An 18611-nucleotide genomic window follows, 5' to 3' on the forward strand; every position below is an offset into this window, starting at 1 on the left:
ATCTATCCTGGAGAATGTTCCGTGCACACTTGAGAAGAAAGTGTAATCTGCTCTTTTTGGAGGGAATGTCCTATAAATATCAATGTAATCTATCTGGTCTATTGTGTCATTTAAAGCTTGTGTTTCCTTATTAATTTTTTGTTTGGGTGATCTGTCCATTGGTGTAAGTGAGGTGTTAAAGTCCCCTACTATTATTGTGTTACTGTTGATTTCCTCTTTTATAGCTGTTAGCAGTTGCCTTATGTATTGAGGTGCTCCTATGTTGGGTGTATATATGTTTATAATTATTATATCTTCTTCTTGGATTGATCCCTTGATCAATATGAAGTGTCCTTCATTGTCTCTTGTAGCATTCTTTATTTATTTATTTATTTATTTTGTATTTTTTAATTTTTTTTTTATTGATTGATTGATTGGTTGTTATGTTGGGCCTCTGTTTCTGTGCTAGGGTTTTCTCTAGTTGTGGCAAGTGAGGGCCACTCTTCATCGCGGTGCACGGGCCTCTCACTATCGTGGCCTCTCTTGTTGCGGAGCTCAGGCTCCAGATGTGCAGGCTCAGTAGTTGTGGCTCACGGGCCTAGTTGCTCCGTGGCATGTGGGATCTTCCCAGACCAGGGCTCGAACCCGGGTCCCCTGCATTAGCAGGCAGATTCTCAACCACTGCACCACCAGGGAAGCCCAGCATTCTTTATTTTAAAGTCTATTTTATCTGATATGAGTATTGCTACTCCAGTTTTCTTTTGATTTCCACTTGCATGGAATATCGTTTTCCATCCCCTCACTTTCAGTCTGTATGTGTCCCTAGGTCTGAAGTGGGTCTCTTGTAGACAGCATATATAGGGGTCTTGCTTTTGTATCCATTCAGTGAGCCTGTGTCTTTTGGTTGGAGCATTTAATCCATTCAAGTTTAAGGTAATCATCTATATGTATGTTCCTATTACCATTTTCTTAATTGTTTTGGGTTTGTTTCTGTAGGTCCTTTTCTTCTCTTGTGTTTCCTACTTAGAGAAGTTCCTTTAGCATTTGTTGTAAAGCTGATTTGGTGGTGCTGAATTCTCTTTGGTTTTGCTTGTCTGTAAAGCTTTTGATTTCTCCATCGAATATGAATGAGATCCTTGTTAGGTAGAGTATTCTTGGTTGTAGATTCTTCCCTTTTATCACTTTAAATATGTTATGCCACTCCCTTCTGGCTTGTAGAGTTTCTGCTGAGAAATCAGCTGTTAACCTTATGGGAGTTCCCTTGTATGTTGTTTGTCATTTTTCCCTTGCTGCTTTCAATAATTTTTCTTTGTCTTTAATTTTTGCCAATTTGACCACTATGTGTCTCGGCATGTTTCTCCTTGGGTTTATCCTGTATGGGACTCTCTGTGCTTTCTGGACTTTGATAGCTATTTCCTTTCCCATGTTAGGGAAGTTTTTGACTATAATCTTTTCAAGTATTTTCTTGGGTCCTTTCTCTCTCTCTTCTCCTTCTGGGACCCCTATAATACAAATGTTGTTGTTTTTAATATTTTCCCAGAGGTTTCTTAGGCTGTCTTCATTTCTTTTCATTCTTTTTTCTTTATTATGTTCCACAGCAGTGAATTCCATCATGCTGTCTTCCAGGTCAATTATCTGTTCTTCTGCTTCAGTTATTCTTCTGTTGATTCCTTCTAGTGTAGTTTTCATTTCAGTTATTGTATTGTTCATCTCTGTTTGTTCTGTAATTCTTCTAGGTATTTGTTAAACATTTCTTTTATCTTCTCGATCTTTGTCTCCATTCTTTTTCCGAGGTCCTGGATCATCTTCACTATCATTATTCTGAATTCCTTTTCTTGAAGGTTGCTTATATCCACTTCATTTAGTTGTTTGTCTGGGTTTTTATCCTGTTCCTTCATCTGGTACATAGCCCTCTGCCTTTTCATCTTGTCTATTTTTCTGTGAATGTAAGGATACGTTTACATTAGACCTATAAAGAAACAAAGAAATAAAAAATATTGTACTTTTACTTTATGGGTATTCCAATGGCCTAAATAATCTATGTGTTCAATTTTTGTGTTTAAAAAGCATAGTGATAGCAATTTTCTGGACACATTTTAAGATCCATTTCCACTCTAAATGAAGTGAACTCAAGAACAGTTTTAAGAAAAATCTATGTTTTTCAGGCATTTAATTGTGGAATTTTGACAGTTCCCTGAAATGTCTCTTCTTTTACAATTTGACTGTGAAGGGGGTTAAATGTTTTTTTGATAATCAAAATCTATGTATTTATTCATTCAAAAATGTTTATGATACTGCCAGGCACTATTATAGTTATTAAGGATTTAATTGTAAACAACAAAAAAAGCACAATTCTTACCTTTATGAAACCTACAGTCTAGTAGGAATAACAAAACTAAGGAAACGTTTATAATATACATCTATATAAATAAAATATATCAATTCTGAGAGGTAATTATAGAGTGCTATAAAGGTTTATGATAGAACTAACTTCATTTAGTCAGAAGGCAAGTTTCCCTGAGAAATTTGAGATTTTGTGGATGAGTAGAAGTTAATTTGCTGAAGTACATGTGAATATTAGGTTTACCTTAGGGTAAATAATAATTGTTGAAAATGTCTTTATGAAGTGTTCCATACACTTGTCCCTCCATACCCATGTGTTCTGCATCTGCAGATTCAGCCAACTGCAGATCAAAAATATTCTGAAAAATAATTCTAGGACATTCCAAAAAGCAAAAGTAAAAGATACCCCATGCTGGCAACTACTTACATAGCATTTACATACATTGCATTAGGTATTATAAGTAATCTAGAGGTGATTTAATCATACGGGAAGATTGTGTAGATTATATGCAAATACTAAGCCATTTTATATAAGGGATTGAGCATTTCTAAATAACAAAACCCTGGGACCATGGAACCAATCCATCACAGATACTGAGAAAGGAAATTTTTAGATACTTTCAAGGAAAGGATTTCTAGATAGAAGATAATGTCAAAGCTCAATAATAAAATAATAATTAGGCACAAGTTTATCAGGTTATTTGAACCAATTATTGCAGATGAGGCAATAGAATGGGACGATGGAAAAGGAAAGGATATATTTTGTTTGGGGCTTTGATATGAGTACTGTATCATTCTTAATTATTATAATATAAATAGGTAGAAAAATGTATAATCATTACTAATATTATAAAATAGAATATAGATTGTTATAAAACTACTGGAAAGAAAAAATAAATCTATCAAAAGCTGAAGAAAACTCAATAAACAGACTCAGTAAAGAAGAATTGTCTGAAATAAGAAGAAATATATCACCACTACAAAGTAATCACTACATTTGTTAAGGTGGTTAATTACCCTTTTAAAAAGTAACAAATCTTGGTATATTATTTAGATTCAATTATATGCTATTTTCAAGAAAAACATTATTGCCTGATGTCGTAGGCAACCTACAAAATGGCCACAAATAATCTTTGCCTCTAAGTATTATTTACTTTGATAATCCCCTCCCCTCGAGTGTTGGCTGGATTTAGTGACTTACTTTTAACAAATACAATATGACAGAAGCAATGATGTATCACCTTTTCCTTTCAGGTTTTATTTTGCTTTGAAAATAGATACATTAGTATTCTGTGCATAAATCTGTGACAATTGCCATTCAAGTTATATTTGACAGTTTTCTATCAAATCCACATTCCTGTTTTGTGGGCTAACAGATTTATATATGTGTCCAGGCCTCCTTAAGTGTATGACTGGTCTAAGATAATCTTTACCACTCTTAGCTCATTTTATCAGCCTCACTTGAATGGGTCATGTAACCCTGTTTTCCCATAGGTATGTAAATTAAAGGACATTCAGGATAGTTTTGAGAAGGCCTTTCTTTCCTGGAGAAAAGAAAACTTAAAAGAGAAATAACTGGTCTTATCCTTTCCTCATGCTCTTTGATTTTAATAGTGGATGTTTGGGGCCATGGCAGCCACGTTATAAGCACCAAAGAAAGATCATGACAGTCCTGATATCACAGAGCAGCCTTGCCAAATCCAGCAACAGCTCTTTTCCAGACTTCTAGTTATGTGAGAAAATCAAGCCAAAAAAAAAATTTTTTTTATGTCCCTGGGAGTAAGATTCTGTAACTAGTTGCCCAAACATTTCTGATTTGTTACTCCTGAGAAATATACACACTTAGATAATATTGATACATCAGGATCCTGTGTCTATGTTTTTAAAAGCCACCAAGATAATGGCACTGATAACTCACCTGAGGAGGAACTCCAGCATTTTACCTGTATCATCCATTTAGGTATCTGAATAACTTGTTCTAAATATAAAGTGTGTTCCGGCCTCAAGGGATATAATGGTTGTTTTGGCTAGAATGGTTATTTCTGGCTCATTCATCTTCAGAGGTTTAATCCTTTAAATTCTTTGTATAGTCTAAATGTAGAAACTAGAATTTTAACTTGAGTTAGAGTTCTGAAAATAACCACAATCTATCTATTTTTAAATGTAACATTATTCAACAAGATCTGTCTATCATCTGTCTATCATCTATCTCTATAGCTAATCATACTTCATTCCAATATATATTTAGATTAATATTATCATTATGTGGCATTTTATCTATATATTTATAGAAAGCTAGAGTAGGTCTGATAACTAATGAAGGAACACATATGTCTGGTTCAAAAATTCTACTGCTTGCTTTTCTCTTTAGAGGTGTTAAAAGGGCTGATTAAATTGAGGGGTTTCATACTCATTAATCTTAAGTGTGTGGCTTATAGCCATTAAATATTTATATTTATTTATAAACTGTTCCCAAATTAGAATAAAGTGAACATAGTAGTTTTGAAGAATTATTTGTCTGGGTATCAGCTTTAGAAGTTGATTGGTGAACAGGTTGTTTTATTTTCTAAGTAAAATTTAATGAAATTCTATGTCACCACTGCCTGGTTTTACTAGAAATGTGTAAGGTAATGACAACATGGGTTAGTGTGAAGAAACCTAATCTAGAGCGAGAAAAGTCTGAGTTTACTTTTCATTTTGGCATTATTATATGTGTGATCTTGAACAAAACTTTTCTGAACATCCATTTTCTCATATCATTGCACTTCCTCATATGGCTGGTTGGGTGGGGCCAGAGGTCTAGTGCTGGCCAATAAGTGGTCATCAAGTATTATCTATCCCCTTGGACTTGATGATTTAATTGCTGGAAACAGATCATCAGAAGTTGTCTTTCCATTTGTGATAGTGACAAGCAAACTATACATAGTAGCTATTTCAGAGAGTAGTTTTGTTCCAGAGAGAGGACAACACAGAAAACAACCCAAGCAAACCTCCATAGATATATACACCAAACAGAAAATAAGCCTTTATTTCTTAAGCCTCTGATATTTTGGCAATTTTATTGCACCACAACTTAGTATATATTTAGTGACAGTTATTGACAGGAATACAACAAATACATCAACAACTAAGAAGCAAAACTACAACAGTTCTGTACATCTGAGGCTGCCTGATAAGTGATAGTTACAGTTGTCACAATGACTATTGGTAATAGTCATTGTCATTGACATTTGATATTTTTAAATTTATTCTTGGAGCTGGTTTATGGAATAAGATGGCTAATTTTAATGACAAGTACAGTACTTTCCATCTTTAGGTTGAAAGGTAAAGAGGATGACAAAGATGTGATTGAGAAAAAGGGTGGAAGAACTCTTTTTAGACTGTGAAGATTTAGAGGAGTGGCATTCTCTAAAACTAGATTTGATGTCTTGAATTCAGGATAACCAAAAAAAGTGACTGTATTTTAAATAAGTTAGCCTCCATGGATCTAAGCTCCCATTCACAGGAAACCAGTTAATGTTTCTTGAAACAGTAGTAATAATAAATAATAAAAATAATCCTTAAATCAGGATAATAAGAGCAATGATATTTTCATAACTTATACTTCAATGGTTCTATGGCATAAATTGAAGAAAGTTGCCTCTGCCATATTCACTATGGTAAACATATATGGTAAATCACCACAGTACTCATAGTTAAAATTACATATAATAACAAAATATATAATGCATATATGAATTTTATCTCCCTCTCTCTTTCCCTCTTTTTCTCCCTCCAACACACAGGAAAATACACAAACAGAAACAAAAATTTTAAATTATTCTAAATTGAGAAAATATTTCCTCCACAACAGCAAGTCAATAAAGAACAGTATATATCTGAAAATTGTTTTGCTTTCTCAATATTATTTTTAAAAATCAAAAAATTATTGAAAAACAAAGTAATATGTTATATTGCATCCCTTAATCCATGTCAAAAAAGTATAATTAACGCTACAAATGTATAATAGATGATTATTTATGTCTTGCAAATATAGAGAATATGATATGGTTCCTTACCCTCCTCAGTGAAAGAAAACACTTGCTGTATTGAATTTCCAAATGGAATAAAACAATGATTTGGATTTTTGCAATGCTTATGTTTCTCTAATTTTGTTCTACGTCTAAATTCTGTCATTTCTTCAAGGGAAAAATGTTTCCTATGAATTTTCACTTTGGTCATATGGAAAAATCTAGCACTGGTGTTGTAAGAATTTTTGTTCTGGGACAAAAATGGTAAAAACTGGAACTCTTGTTTAATATGTTTACCTCATCATTGAGAAGATTATTGTCCCCACTGCTTTACCCATTTCCTCATAAATTTATGTATTATAATGGAACAAAATATCTAGTTTTTATCTTAATTTCTCTAATTTGTATTAATTATTCATGTTTTTGAAATGTTTAAATAGTAATTTGCGAAGATAATTAGATATTTATTTTCCCATCAAATATTTCAATTATCTGATTTTTTTCTTCGGCTCTGCACAGACATCAAAATATATAAAATTTCCTAATAAACTGAACATTTAAACTACAACCATGCTAGGAAATATTTTAAAAATATGATTCTATAGTCTTTGTAAGGAAGGAAAGGACCACATATTCAATTTCTCCTTTTATATACCCTTAAGTTAAGACTAAAGAAAAAAATAATTTGATAGATATTTATTTATAAAGACAGAACAGTTTTGAAATATTAATCCATGAGCTTAATCCTCTTAACATCTTCTATGTTAATAATAAGAAACATCATATTATTAGTAGTGATACTGTAAAATATAGGCATATTTAACTGCTTGAAAAATAAATAAAAAGTTAGTAAAGAACCAGGGCCTTGATAAAATGGCTTATGGCTGGGCTAGAGTAGGAAATTATAAGATAAGCCGGGAGCATCTTTTAGTGCCAGAAATTAATCAGTGCTCAAAAGCACATGTGCACACACACACACACACACACACCCCATATACAAACACACATACACACACAAGATTATAGGAATAAATCAAAGAGACACAGAAGCCAACTGAAAGATCTACTACTGGCTATATCTGGGACAATTTGTGCAACAAAATAATACAGTATTATTTGATTATTGCCACATTTTAAAATAAATATACATGATTCTTTACTGATATAAACAAAAACAAGGAAAATCAGATATAGTGTTACAGCAAAGAGGCGCATAGGAGCCATAGACTACCTTAATAAAAAGTAACACTGAAGTATAGGTGCATTTCTTTAGTTTTGTGATTACATTTTGCTATCGTTATTTAAACAATTCTGGATTCTGGGCTGCAGCCTCTGAGGGTAGGATCATGTAGATCGAATAATCAATCCAAACAAAGAGGAAGTCAGGAAATGAAGTATTCTGAGGATGATGCTGAAAGAAGAATGATACATCATTACTCTTTATGCTGGGAACATTATAAGGCATAGTTTTGATATCCTGTTATCCTTCATTTACATTATCATACTAGATAATAAAAATGTATCACGTAGTTTTGTCCCAAAGAGAAGACTCTTTCATTTTATTCACCTTCTTTGAGTTAGTTTAGTAGCCTATTTAGTTCCATTAAAATGGCAGGTAGATTTATGGTCAAGTTGTCTGGTAAATGATTTTTTTTCTTAATATGTGTTATACAGGGTATCTTTTCTCACATCATGATTTATTTGTGGAAAGAACCAAAGTAATTCCCCTCTGTTTGTTACATCGACTTGTCCCTTCGCTCTGCACAGTCAATAAATTATTAGCCCAGGAGTAATGTACTATTTTCTTCTCTTTGTATTTGGATATGTATTTGTGTGAGTGTTTTGTGTGTGTGTGTGTGTGTGTGTGTGTGTGTGTGTGTGTGTATGCTCAACATTATTATTAGCTAGCTGTATGTTAGACAACATGCTATGTACCCTAATGAAAAGATCTCAGATTTCATGATGTTGTCCCTCTAGGAAATGTCAGGATTTATTAGTAGAAACACCTCACTGCATGCATAATTATTGCACCTACTTGTTCCTACAGAACTGCCTCCCTTGGCATTTTAAGGAATTTCTAATCAGAAATGTTTATAGGCATTGAATAGCATTGATTAAAACTCCCACCTTCCCTGTAAAATATTTCTTTTTTTTTCCAGCTTTTTTGAGGCATAGTTGACAAATAAATTTGTAAGATATTTAAAGTGTACATTATGGTGATTCAATATATGTATACATGGTAAAAAGATTCTCACCATCTACCTAATTAACACATCCATCACCTCACATATTTATCTTTTTATTTTATGAGAACATTTCAATTCTACTCTCTTAGTAAATTTCAGTTACATAATACAGTGTTACAACATAATCATCATGTTGTACGTTAGATCCTTAGAAATCCTCAGTAAATTTTTTGTCTATTCTTCCATTGCCTAATAAAAGTTTTCATCTAATGCGTTCGGTGAGGACAGAATTCAGATATCTGTATATTTTCTTCCAAAATTGTTTCAGAGCCAAACCTGAGATATCACACCAATGTATTTACAGAGAGAGAGAGAGAGAAGAGAGTCTACTTTCTCTACTCTTTCCCAAGGGCCTAAATACTATCAGCAATTGAATAATTATTTCATTTTAATTTGGTGAATTTTTAAAGTGTTTCAAGACTTTTCTCTATCAGATAATATTTCTAGATGAATATCTGATTTGTTGAATTGGGCTCAAAAAGCAAAAGTTGAGTGGATCAGTATTAAGTAATTTTAATACTATCTCATTTTCATCTCTGCTCTTGCATCATAAAGCCAGTTGTCATAAAATCTTCCAATAAACACACAGAGGAAGGTGAAACTTGTCAAAACTGGTTTCAAGTTATATTTGATTAACTTGCTTCCCCACTACCAAATTGCTTCCAAACAGATTGGAGGTTTGAGAATAATTTCTGCCTTCTCCCACCATCAACTATTGCTAGTATTTGCCTCCAGGAACTGGAGATGTTAGTAAACCAAATAGCTAGGTTTTACTAGATAGGTTAGTAAACCTTTTTTTTTATAAAGGAAAGACATTGCTTTAGTTATCCTCTGAGCATACCAATGGATGTAGTAGGAGTTAACTCCATTTTGGCCTCACCTGCATCTTTTTGTTGAACTGCTTTACTTTATCATGAAGCTTCCTAGAGCTCCTATTTTCAGCCATACAATTGAATGTTTGCATCTTTTATTTGACACAATACAATCACCTATTAATAGTATTAGCATCTTGGGCTCTGATTATACCACAAATATTTCCCTCAGTTGTTTTCATTATCTCATATCCTTATAGTGTACTTTGGTGTACTCCAATATGGTGGTCCCCAACCTTTTTGGCACCAGGGACCGGTTTCATGGAAGACAATTCTTCCAAGGAAAAGTGGAGGTGGGAATGGTTCAGGCGGTCATGTGAGTGATGGGGAGCGATGGGGAGCAGCAGATGAAGCTTTGCTTGCTCCCCCGCTGCTCACCTCCTGCTGTGCGGCCCAGTTCCTAACAGGCCATGGACCTCTACCTGTCTGCAGCCTGGGGGTTGGGGACCCCTGTTCTAATATGTAATAAATTTATAGTAAGGAATATATACTGATGAACTTTTATGCATATCATGTCATTCTCCATTCTCCATTTTCAGACTAGAATCCACTGTAGTCAACTCAAATAACAAAAATAGAAGAAATAAATGGATAGTGGTATGTTATGCTCCAAAATGGATGAATCTCGGAGACGTAAAGCTGAACAAAAACAGACACAGAAGAATTCATATGTATGCATGCCTGCATATAATGTATGAAAATAGGTAAAATGAATGTGCTATAATAAAAACTAGTTAATTTGTGCCCTGGAAGAAGACACAAGTACTATTATTTTCTATTTCTTGGTCTGAGTGGTGGTTACTTAGTGTCTTTATTTGTAAAAATTTTTTGAACTATAAATTTGTGTTTATTCAATTTTGTATGTTGCTGTGCTTTAATGAAAATAGCTTAAGTCAAGTATAAAATGTAGGAAAATAGGGGACTGCAATAGATGGACTGATCTCCAGATCAGTGCCAGTGGGTAGGTTATGTCTTCACAGTTTTATATTTGATTGTGAGATCAGCAGTGAGGTTGGAATAGAGATTCTCCCAACCTCTCTTCACAATGTGTTTCATTGTGACAAACGTAGATGTGTTGTTTTTTTTCCCCTGAAGTCTAATCATGCTTGTCCTTATAATACGTATATTTAATGAAGTTTTCATAAGCTTTGCCCAAGAACCTAGATGATTCATCAGTTAAGATTGTAACTTTTTCTAATTTTAGTGGGAAATTCAAAATAAAATTATAATTTGGCTAGATTATTTTAATAGAATCTTAACTGAGTCTCTTCCTATCCCTCCTCACTATCGACTCCAATCTTTCCATCTCTTCTTAACTCAAGTGATTCTGAGAAAATGTAATTTCAATCTGATTCCTTTTCTTAAAGCCCTGTAATAACACCTTAGTTCAATCATATTTTAAAAGCTCTGTTATCTTTCTGACCTCATAGCCTACTTCTCTCTCCCTCAGGTACTCTTCTCCAGCCACACCCGCCTTCTCACTATTTCCACACTTACAGTTCCTTCTGCCACAGTACTTGTCCTCAGATATACTCTTGTTCAGCTTTCTCACAATTTTCACATATTTGTTCAAATTTGAACCCCTGGCATTATTCCAAATTTCATGCCATCTTTTCTTTCTTTTTTAAAATTAATTTTTATTGGAGTATAGTTGATTTACAATGTAGTGTTAGTTTCTGCTGTACAGCAAAGTTATGCAGTTATATATATACATATATCAACTCTTTTTTAGATTCTATTCCCATATAGGTTATTACAAACTATTGAGTAGAATTCTCTATGCTGTACAGTAGGTCCTTGTTAGTTATCTATTTTATATATAGTAGTGTGTATGTGTCAATTCCAATCTCCCAGTTTATCCCTCCCTGCTTCCCCTTTGGAAACCATGAGTTTGTTTTCTACATATGTGACTCTACTTCTGTTTTTTAAATAGGTTCATTGCCACCTTCTCTTGATTTATTTTTCTTCTAAACATTTATAACTGTATGGAATATTCTATTTATTTAACTTCTATTTCGCCCACTATAGGCAGAGATACCTGCCCCCACACCCTGTTTTGTTCCCTACTATTTCCAGAACTTAACAGCATGCCTGCCGTGGTCAGACCTCAATAAACATTTGTTGAAATAATGAATAAAATACGTTATTTTCAATTGAAACCCTTGGTTTCTTTTCAGATGTGTGGGCAAATGTAATGTTAGTGAAGAGATAATTCTTGTCTATATTGACATGAAATGAAAATCTAGGTTTTCATGCTCTTCTGTATAGAAATTATAAATTGATAAGTATGAATAATTTACAATAAATTCACTATATCTTGAATAAAGTTCTCTGAATAAAATTAAAAACATTTATAGTGAAAGCTACCAAAGAAGCTCTTATTTAGGTACTAATATAAAAATGATTTTTTCATATGTGTACAAAAATGAGATAGGAGGAAGAGTTTCAGGGAAAATACATTTAAGATATTTTTAAATAGTTCAGAACATCAAACGGTGATACTTATTTATAATCTTGATTGTGGTTAAAGAACTACTTTATGTTCCAAAGACATAATCATATGACTAAATCTTAGTGTTTCTTTCAATGAAGAATATTTTTTCTCTCCCTCTCCCATTACCGACCCTAAGCACCCCCCCCCCCAACAGTAAAGATGTGTTCTCATTAAGATAGGATCAGCAACAGTATTACTGGTGAAGCAAGAAAATGAAGTAATATTGTTTTTCTTTAAAGAAGTCAAGTTGTGAAAATAAATGTTGGCTCATATATTCAAAGCTTTAATGAATCTGAAATGAGAAAATGGGTAAAATGAGGAAGAATAAATGTAAAATCAGAATAAAAAGAAAGCATGAGTGGGAATGGAGATGGATCATATATGGACTTAATTAATTGACTTCTATTTCTTAAATATGGAAAGAGATGAGGTTATCATTTTTAGTCTCCTACCTGGAATCGAATGCACAGTGGTATTTCCTATGTGTTCTCTCTCACTAACTCCTCTGGTATTTTGTTGAGGTATAGACATATTTCAAAAACATTTACTCCTCCTTACCAGTTTCATTTCAATAACTTTGTTGCCTTTGGAAGACTTTTACTATCCAAGGATCCAGTGGATAGTAAATAGCTACCTTAACATACTGTGATAGTGTTTATATTTCCTTGAAATGTTACTATTTTGCTATTTCTATATAACTATTTCTGTTAATCTTGAGAATAATTGTCAGTAAAATAAAATGTGACATATTTCCTCATGTTGATTATACTTTAAATATACAAAGAACTTTAAAAATGGGAAATTAATATTGCCAAGGTATGTTTCATCTCTAATTAGACAGGATGTCTCAGCTATGGCTGGTGCCCCCGTCCTTCACCTTTTTAATAGGGTCTCTTCAGCACAGGCAAAGCCCAGAAGGCAAAATCAACAAAGCCGATTTCCATAGATATTAGCTAACAAGTATACAAACCGATAGAACCCAACTCCTGAAATTCAGCGGAATATATTGCATCAGCTCCCAGGAAGAGTTGCCCTACATGCCATGATGTTCTCTTATAAAACAGACAAATGCGTCACCCACATGTTCTTGAACTTTCAAAGTCAATTCATTCCCCTCAGTCTTGGTCTGTGAAATTTTATATATTTTGTACATATTCCCAAATTATATCCCTTGACTTCCCTCAGTTGGGTAGTTTCAAGAATGTCTAAATAGCTCAGACCTTTATCTAATTATCTTGTCTGGGTCTTCACTCAAATTTCTGCCTGAGAAAAGGTCTTACTGATTATTAAATTTAAATAGAGAATTTTTGATTCCTACTTACGTTTTTAAAAACTCCATGTTTATTACTCAATATATCCAACTACTTCATATCAGTGATTGTTTTCGTGGTCAATATGACTCATAAATGTATAGCCAGGAATTTGTATAGATAGCCTTTACTCAAAGTCCTATCTCTTTTCATATTGCCCCTGTTTTTTGGTTTGCTTCTGTAGGATATATCCCTGACCCTGTGTTCTTTTTAACAGTCTGTCATTTGCCTTCAAATGTGAATTAATATAATATGCTTTAACTAGTTACCAGGCATTATATAACTACTGATAACATTTGAATTTTCTACAAGCTTCTAAATGTAAAATAAAATATAGTGATAAAATAATAGTGGCTTGAGATCAAACCTTAATTAGAGTTTTATAAAGAAGATATTTAAGTTTACAGTCACCTAAAAGTCATCTTTCCTATATTAATTAACTGAAGTATTACAGAAAAGCATTCTTAGCAACAGAAACAATCTCCCACATACCACTAATGAAGGATAATAAACAACTTCGTATATACAGAGAATTTCTATGAAAAAAGTCATTTCAAAAAAAACCATATTAATATGATGTAAAACCCTTTTATTATTTAATAAGTATTTTTAAATTTTTATTATTTAATCTCTCTCAAGTGTTGCAACAAAAGTTAATGTACTTTTATTGTTTTGCCATGACAATTATTTTTGTTCACTGCAATTGTAAAATACTATAGTAGCTTATCAACACCTACCTTCTTCTTTTAGGAAAATATACTTGTGTGATTCTTTAGCATAATTATTGTGCTTCATAAAAACTGTGTTATTATGTTGGCTTAGTATAATATGCTTTTTACATAAAAATAACTTACAGTTATTCTCTCTTCTGGTGGTAATTATAACCCGAGTCCATTGCAGTAATAAACTTGGGCTGAGTATTTGATGGACCAATTTATTTTATTCTAACTGCTCTTTTTCTATTATGACTATTTATTATGCCTTCATAAATGTGATGCACAGCAACAGTAAAATGCAGACACTGACACATATACTCTTTTCTAGAGGTGTCCTTTTTCTTAGGCAGAGGCCTGAAGTTGTTATTTATTTGAAGCATTGGAAAGTATTCAAAAGTCATATTCTCCCAGGGGTTTTTACCATGAAAAAGAGCTGTGTGAACACTTATTATTGCAAAGCACCAACATTCCCCATGAGACATGTCATGGTGCCCTATGGCAGCTTCACTCCTAACTTCACTGAAATGAAGAATAAACAAGCAATAGGATTGAACACAAAGAAAGCATTTGTGTAGGTGGAAATATGCCTCGTGGTGTTTACAACTGAGATTGCACAAACCTGGTAACTAGTCTGATAAATTTCCTTTGAAATACTGACCATAGGGAAGATGAAATCTATATATTATATTTTTATAATATGTATTATATAGGTCCTCTTCTTTTCATTCCAAATGTATTATTTTGTTTTTTGCTTTTTTGGTATATTGTATGACTCTAGAAAATATGAAAAATTTTCTGCAGAGATAAACCCTTTCCTGAAACTGAGCTTGCACAAAATATATTGATATTATGTGACCTATTATAAAAGGAATGCTATAACTTTTCTGCAAAGACCTCCAGTTGTAATTTAACATAAAAAAACCACAAAAATGCAATTAAACTATATTGTATTGCTATCCCCAATTTATAAACCCATTGCGCAGCAACTTAGTGAAAGAAATTCTAAATCTAATGATATTGCTATCCAAGACATTTTACCTATTTTGATCCAGCTTAATTTGATTTAAACCCATTTTCATTTGTCCTCTCCTCTGAAACTGCTGATTAAATATTTCAAAATATTTACATTATCTTCTTTCTTTTGCTAAGACTGAATTCAGTTTTGCATTTCTTGTCTGAATGATTTGTTGGATATGAGTGTTTGCTATGCTTTCCACATAGGTCTGATGTGCTCCACATTCCTGTAATTCTAGGATATATGGTCATAACCCACACAGAAAGACCAAAAAACAAAAACAAAGAAACAACCACACCCCCAAAACCAAAGAAACAAAAAGCAAATTTCATTTGTGCAAGTTAGTTCAGCTGGATGCATGCTCTACCCATTGACATTCATAACAAAAGTTATGTTGGCCTTAACTTCAATACCCTTAGTGATGAAGCACACTTTCCCTAAGGTGAGCCTTCCATTCTGGGACAACTGAAATTGTAAAAATAAGTAAATAAATAAATAGAATGTTACTAATAATTCAATTCCTGTGTCTCTGGAAAACCACTATTTGCCCTTAGGTCTCCCTCTATGTGTTGATGCTGTGGAACTCACAAATCTATAACAGGCGTTAATGCTATTAAAAACAATTTTATTCCATAGATAATACACATATATGCCATTTCATTTTTAATATTTTTACAAAAACTATGTGCATTGTAGACAACTGTAAAGTGGAGATCTCTTCATTTAAAAAATAAATTTATCAGAAAGCTCATATATCATGTAATCATAATAATTATTTTGGAATCTATTTTTCAAAATGCAAATATGTACAAGGGTATGCATATTACACACGACAGATCATCCTATATAAGGTAGTTTGTACCTTATGTAAATATTTACTCATATAAGTCACCTCTCTTTGCTTCTAGGCCTATAACTATACTCATGTTCCAGCCGGCCTCAAAGAGTGAGGTACAAAGTGTGAGCCATGAAAAGCTCAGATAAACACCAAAACAACTGCATGCTTTTTCAAATTTATGTAAACATAAATCTGGGGGATATGTGTGAGATTAAACTTACACAGATATAAAATTGCTTACCTGGAATTTAGTGATATGGACCCATTAAGCAGAAGTTTTGGATTCAATGTTTTAGATGAAGAAATATTCTTAATGAGTATCAGATTCTAGGTAGACAGTAGTTTCTTCACCACTTTACTATTCTGGCATCTTCTAAGTTATAGAATTTCTTATAAAAATAAGCTGTCATTCTTTGAAAGAAATGCATCTATTTTTATCTGGCTGTAAATAGTTCTCCTTGTCTTATTTTTCAATGTTTTTATTTAACGTACTGTGTGTGTGTGTTGGCGGTGGGGGGGAGGGTATTATTCTGCTTGGGGTTTGTATGGCTTCTTGAACTTGTGTGTAGAGGTTTATCATCAATTTTGGTAAATTATTTTCCAGTATCTCTTCAAATATTGCTTGTGAATCATTTTCTACAACTATTCTTAGAATTTCAATCACTTGTATACTAGAACATCTCATTGTATTCCATGGTCACTTTTCATTATTTTCTGTATTGTTCAACTTTTCCCCCTTTTATTCTTCACTGTTAATATTTTCTACTGATCTAGAAAATATTCTGATCTTCTGCTATGTCTATTCTATAATATTCATCTGAGTTTTTAATTTTACTTATTGCATTTTTTGTTTTAGAATTTGCATCTGATTTTTTTTTTTTTCTTTATAGACTGAGATTCTCAGGTGAGATGCTCTAACTTTCATCTATTTCTTAAACATATTAAGCACGGCTATCTAAAGTCCGTATCTGGTTACTACAGAATCTGAATCTATTTCAGGTATGTTTACATTGTCTTTTTTTTCTTGCTTTTAGGTCATTAGATTCTATTACAAGATATGCCTTCCATTTATAAAAATTTTAATTTCTGATACCTTCTATGGTAAATTACAGAGCTTCTGAAGTATACCGCATATCTCCCAAGAGGAGTTAGCGCTTGTATGGATGGCAGTGAGAGTAGGGTGATATGCAATTGATCCCATGAACAAATGTATTTGTTTGAAGTCCTTTAGGTGGGAGAGGAGATGAGGAGTCATTTCTAGTTCTAGTTTGCCCCTTATTCCTAGGTTACACTCATCAGGTATCTCAGTAGGAATACTAGCATGTTGATCAAGCACACAGTTCCTTGTTAATCCATATATCCTATTGTTTTTCCTCCTCAGCTTTGTGAAACAACTTTGTGGCTGGTTGCTTTCCCCCTTAGAATTTGGCAATAAATTATAGTCTAAATTCACATTAAAAAGTCAGGCTTATGCTGTGGTTTCCTTCTCTCTGGTTTCATTTGTATCAGGAAGCAAACGGCCTGAGTGCGGGAAAGATAACGGGAATATTTATCATCAATATATCTATTTACCATTGATCTGTCTTGCTACCTACCTATCTATATATCATCTAGACCTCTGCAAGTAAGTGCACATATTAGTATTTTCACATATAGATTTATTTATGCATAATATTGAGTGTTCCCGGATCTGTTATTAATTAGTACAATAAAAATATCACACGGTTTCTACATTTCTTAAAGCAGAATGTAGGAGAAAGGCTATTGAATGATTTGTTCCTAAGCCCATTGTTCCCTTAACGATTGCTGTTTAGCACCTCATACACAATGGGAAATGTTCCCATTTTCATGTAAAGTTTAGAATTATAAAATCTTATTATCTTTCAACATGATATCAGTAGTGAACAATAATAAGAACTTTTCTTGAATAGTAGATAATACTATGAAATGTTGGCTTTTGTTATGTACTTCTGAGTATTCTGTAATGACAGCTTTAAAATGAAATTGTGCTCTGACCCATAGATTTCAAAAAAGTTATTATAAATTTGTTTCTTCTTATAAATGGGCTACATTGAGTGGTATAATCATTTTTTTTACTTCCTAATAGAAACAAAAGTCAAAAGCTAAAGCAACAGCAACAACAAAAATACAGAGAATATTCCATTTTAATAGTTAAGTATTTATTTATTTATTAAGTGACACCTGAACAGCTGAGATAAAATGACAGAATAAAACAACAAAATTCATACATTGCATGTTGAATACTCTACCATTATAAAATTAACACACAACGATTAATACAGAAGAAGTAATTTAATAAATATTTCTGACATACTGCTTACTATTTCTGAGATACTTTAGACCCCTACTTCACTTTCCAAGTTGGGAATCACACACACACACACACACACACACACACACACAAATAATATTTTAATAGCAAACTTTTTACTACTAAAATATGCATTCAGTTTGGAAGTTAGTTATCACTTATTAAACTCCCACAATAGGATAATTAATTTCAGAAAGGTATACAATTTAGTCGTGACACAAAAAATTACAATATAGGTATAATATTCATTTTAAAAAATACAACTACTTCAGGCAAAATTACTCAAATGACTTTCTCAATGTCACACAGCTGGCAAATTTGAATTCAAACTCTAGTCTGTCTACCTTCAGAGTGCATGCACTTTCCATTATGTCATCATTTTCATGCTTAGATATAACATGAAGTATAATTGATAAATTGAGATGGGAGAGCAATAGATTATGGCCTTGAAGGCCA

This window comes from Balaenoptera ricei, chromosome 13 (assembly GCF_028023285.1).
Source record: "Balaenoptera ricei isolate mBalRic1 chromosome 13, mBalRic1.hap2, whole genome shotgun sequence".
NCBI classification, from domain to species: Eukaryota; Metazoa; Chordata; class Mammalia; order Artiodactyla; family Balaenopteridae; genus Balaenoptera; species Balaenoptera ricei.